The sequence below is a fragment of the Nothobranchius furzeri genome, chromosome 9, assembly GCF_043380555.1.
Source record: "Nothobranchius furzeri strain GRZ-AD chromosome 9, NfurGRZ-RIMD1, whole genome shotgun sequence".
Lineage (NCBI taxonomy): Eukaryota > Metazoa > Chordata > Actinopteri > Cyprinodontiformes > Nothobranchiidae > Nothobranchius > Nothobranchius furzeri.
In genome coordinates this window covers 20,354,270-20,359,174 of record NC_091749.1, presented here as the reverse complement: position 1 = coordinate 20,359,174, position 4,905 = coordinate 20,354,270, and the positions used below count along the sequence as shown (strand labels likewise).

At 37.9% G+C, this 4,905-nt stretch overlaps 2 long non-coding RNA genes across 3 annotated transcripts; one reads left to right on the top strand and one right to left on the bottom strand.

Annotated features, from left to right (window-relative positions):
* The first annotated feature begins 1,572 nt into the window (after positions 1 to 1,572).
* LOC139071740 (uncharacterized) lies at positions 1,573 to 3,324 on the top strand. The gene is made up of 2 exons (XR_011521558.1): positions 1,573 to 1,893; positions 2,242 to 3,324. It is a non-coding gene; the product is annotated as an uncharacterized lncRNA (long non-coding RNA).
* Positions 2,571 to 4,594, bottom strand: LOC139071738 (uncharacterized). Of its 2 annotated transcripts, XR_011521556.1 has the most exons (3): positions 3,454 to 4,585; positions 3,133 to 3,313; positions 2,571 to 2,794 (listed from the first exon to the last, which is right to left on the bottom strand). It is a non-coding gene; the product is annotated as an uncharacterized lncRNA (long non-coding RNA). The 2 variants fall into 2 exon arrangements; XR_011521555.1 differs by having other exon boundaries at positions 3,133 to 4,594.
* Between the last annotated feature and the right edge of the window lie 311 nt (positions 4,595 to 4,905).

Genomic DNA, 4,905 nt, shown 5'->3' with positions numbered 1-4,905 from the left:
CTTGTTTCTACATGATATCAGAAGGAGACTGCTTGTTTCTTTATGATGTCAGAAGGAGACTGCTTGTTTCCACATGATATCAGAAGGAGACTGCTTGTTTCTTTATGATATCAGAAGGAGACTGCTTGTTTCTACACGATATCAGAGGCAGACTGCTTGTTTCTACATGATATCAGAAGGAGACTGCTTGTTTCTTTATGATGTCAGAAGGAGACTGCTTGTTTCTACATGATGTCAGAAGGAGACTGCTTGTTTCTACATGATATCAGAAGGAGACTGCTTGTTTCTTTATGATGTCAGAAGGAGACTGCTTGTTTCTACATGATATCAGAAGGAGACAGCTTGTTTCTTTATGATATCAGAAGGAGACTGCTTGTTTCTTTATGATGTCAGAAGTACACTGCTTGTTTCTACATGATGTCAGAAGGAGACTGCTTGTGTCTTTATGATATCAGAAGGAGACTGCTTGTTTCTTTATGATATCAGAAGGAGACTGCTTGTTTGTACATGATAGCAGAAAGTTACTGCTTGTTTCTACATGATGTCAGAAGGAGACTGCTTGATTCTACATGATATCAGAAGGAGACTGCTTGTTTCTTTATGATATCAGAAGGAGACTGCTTGTTTCTTTATGATGTCAGAAGGACACTGCTTGTTTCTACATTATGTCAGAAGAAGACTGCTTGTTTCTACATCATATCAGAAGGAGATTGCTTGTTTCTACATGATATCAGAAGGAGACAGCTTGTTTCTTTATGATATCAGAAGGAGACTGCTTGTTTTTACATGATAGCAGAAAGATACTGCTTGTTTCTACATGATGTCAGAAGGAGACTGCTTGATTCTACATGATATCAGAAGGAGACTGCTTGTTTCTTTATGTTGTCAGAAGGACACTGCTTGTTTCTACATTATGTCAGAAGGAGACTGCTTGTTTCTTCATGATATCAGAAGGAGACTGCTTGTTTCTTTATGATATCAGAAGGAGACTGCTTGTTTTTACATGATAGCAGAAAGATACTGCTTGTTTCTACATGATGTCAGAAGGAGACTGCTTGATTCTACATGATATCAGAAGGAGACTGCTTGTTTCTTTATGATATCAGAAGGAGACTGCTTGTTTCTACATGATGTCAAGAGGCAGACTGCTTGTTTCTACATGACATCAGAAGGAGACTGCTTGTTTCTTTATGATGTCAGAAGGAGCCTGCTTGTTTCTTTATGATGTCAGAAGGAGACTGCTTGTTTCTACATGATGTCAAGAGGCAGACTGCTTGTTTCTACATGACATCAGAAGGAGCCTGCTTGTTTCTTTATGATGTCAGAAGGAGACTGCTTGTTTCAAAAATGAACATTTAAACGTTTTAATGAAGAATTTAATGTATTAATGAAGATTTTAACGTTTTAATGATGATTTATATTCAACAAGCATATATATATTCTGATATATATCAGACATATATATCTTGTTTCTACATGATATCAGAAGGAGACTGCTTGTTTCTACATGATATCAGATAGAGACTGCTTGTTTCAAAAAATGAATATTGTAACGTTGTAATGAACCTTTAAAGAGCGGGTCAATTGAGCCTCGGAGTCCTTCTCCACCCACGTATCAATTTTAAAAAATGCAACATTAGTAGGCGTTGCCTGGAGGACCGAGAGGGCGGAGCCGCGGCAGTGACGAAGACGATGGCTAACTAGACGAAGCTAGCTCCCTTCACTCTGAGCAGTTGATAGAAGTGGAGGACGTTTCTCCCCCTCCTTACAGACACTCGAGAAGAAAGGGACCAAGTCTATTTGGAGGAGACAAGCGGACCTTAGTCTTATTGTTTTGAGCTTGTGAGTTGCCTGAAACTCCCAGAACCGACCCAACAGAATCACCTCTGAAAGGTAAGTAGCCGTTAGCCATAGCATTGGATTAGCTGCAGGGTTTGTCTCCACAGCCCCAAAAAGCTAGTATTCAGCATGTTTTAGAGGTTTATCTGCTTCAGCACACCTGGTTTTAATCAGCAACAAATAGCTGAGCTGCTTAACAGCTAATCTAACCTGTTAAAGCAGGAAAATCCACTGAAACATGATGGATAGCTCTCCGGTAGCCCTGGGCTCAAGGTACAGTCTGCTGCATATAAAGTTATGAAAATACCCCATGAGAAAATTATTCTGTAATGTGTTCAGCCCACTAAAACTGCCCTGATTTCTTTATTTATTTACTAATAACAGCTGCTCTCTCGGTTCTAGGTCCTCTGGTGTCTGCAGCTGGTCTCCTCTGCTGGTGTCCTCAGGATCAGGAACTTCCAGAAGAATGTGCCTTTCAATGACTCTTTCCCCCTTATTTGTTATATTAATTAAATAAATCTCAATTTATATATTTCCTGTTTTTGTTCATGTCCATAAATACTTAAACATGCTTGAAATTAGAACGAGCTTTTAACAGTGAGGTGCTAGTTTAATTAATCACAATAGCTAGTTAAACATGCAACAAAAATGTGATATTCAATGTAATTTATAAATATCCATTAAAATATCAAAACTGGAATCTAAATGAGATATTTGGCAGCACAAAAAACTTGTCAAACACAATATTTATTATAATAATTGTAGGCAGACAGGAGACAGAGCTGATGGAGGTTCTCAGTCATCGAAGGAAGGCTGAAGGCTTTCCAGGAACAGGAGATGTGGTATTGTCTCTTCTCTCTCTATTCTGCCAGATGAGCTGATGGGTTACAGGTGTGTGAGGACATCCTCATGCTGTCATAACCAGATGACAGGAGTTATCAGGTGATCAGCCAGGCTAATGAGATGCAGAAAGAAAACAAATTCAGGACAGTGTACAATATGTGGTGTTGCTCACCTTATGTGCTCTTATAGAATATTAATGTGTGCATGCCTCATGGTGTAGAGTCCATATTTTGCTGAATGTCCTGCAATAATGCAGGTTATTAGTTAATTTACTTTTGATAGCAAAAACAAAATATTTAATGTAAAAGTTATTTTCCAGGAGAATCAGCTTACACGTCACCACCAAGTGTCACGGGGGCAGAATCAGTAGCCTCCGTCATGATGTAATCACATACTTATTTAATTGTTAATATCTTAAAAATTCTGAAATGTTTTAATTTTTTTTTTTACCTTGAACAGTTCACTGAGCTTGCACTGTCACTGAGGTGGAAGCTGGAATCAACAGCAGACACCTCACACCTTGGTCTTTTCAGGGGGTCTGGACGCTCTGGGACCTTCTGGAAGATGAATTTTCATCATGGTCCCCGTGGGTCACCAGACACACTGCGGCTGTGAACTCCATTCTGGCTGGCTATGTAAAAACAAAGAAGCAGCACATTTATAAATGTTTAAAAGAGCATAAAATCACGTGTAAAAATAATCTGTAAAACAAATTAAAACTAGAAGGTGATAATAAAATGTTTGCATAGAAGATTATTAAAAATAATTCACCTTTGCTACAGGGAAGGTTTCACATCAGCCTGGACAAGTACATTCATGCAGCTAAATCAGTCTGACAGCCAATGTCTTGGGTAGATTTAGCCTGAAAAAAAAATAGAAGCACATTGTTGTTGGAGTTTATAGTCAGATAATATACAAAAGAATCTCCTATATAGGCGCTTTATAACATTCCTAGTGTGTGATCGTTGTTATAACGTAAAAGTCAGTCACATATGATGTGGAGAGCCTGAAATGCGACCTCCTGAACAGAATTCCTCACAGAACCGGGTCACAAGCTGGATTTCACGCTGTAATGCTGTCAACAAGTGCTGCGTCAGTTAGAGTCACTGTTGCAGAATTGCCGACTGACTAGCTAAAGGAAGTGAACCACGTCTCTCAGACTTTGCATTTAGGTAGGGAATTGTCTTTAGAAGATGTTAAAACGTTTATTTAGCTTACTCACCTCAGACTGGAGCCCGCCGTGGTGGGGGAGCAGAGTCGGTGGGCTGCATCTAAATCGCGGAAGAGCCACGGTGGGCACAGCCTCCCTCTTCAAACGGAGACGTGCAGAATCGCGGGTAAAATGCCCACAGAGTCACCGCAACCATACTACACTACACCTACTCACCAATACTAAGACGATATGGAACACTAAACCCGAAATACTTTCCCAATTACACTAACAGCCAAACACTAACTAAACTATAATATACAACAGCCAAGCTAACACTAAATAAGTATTTATAACACTAAAAGATATGCTAAAGACTAGGATATGCTAATGCTATATGCTAATGCTGAACTACCGCTGACCTCCTACACTCGCTTGCAAATCCAACTCCCACTCGCCACAGGGCGTGGCCGAGACGCTCGTTGCTTTTATAACTTTGGCACGGAGCTGCTACGTAGTACTCTACTGGTTTACGTAGTACTTTACTCTTTAGCCATTGGCTAAAATTTATTCAAAATGACTCAAATTCTATGTTTTCAGCTGAAGGTGGCGCATTACTGTGGTTTTTAGACAGAATTTTTAATTTTTAAAGAAAATGCACCAAAATGCTAAAATAAAGAATGCACACATTTAAAACACTATTAGACACTCATTTATACAGTTCATCAGCAAAAAAAAGTTAATTTAGACGTTACTTGCTCTTTAAACTTTTTTAAAAATGAACTTTTAAACGTTTTAATGAAGAATTTAACGTTTTAATGAACCTTTAAATGTTTTTAAAAATAAACATTTAAACGTTTTAATGAAGAATTTATCGTTTTAATGAACATTTAAACATTTTAATGAACATTTTAACGTTTTAATGAACATTTTAACATTTTTGAAAGTGAAGATTTTAACATTTTAATGAACTTTTAAACGTTTTAATGAACATTTTAACGTTTTAATGAACATTTAAATGCTTTATTGAACATTTTAAAAGTTTTAAAAATGAAGATTTTAACGTTTTAATG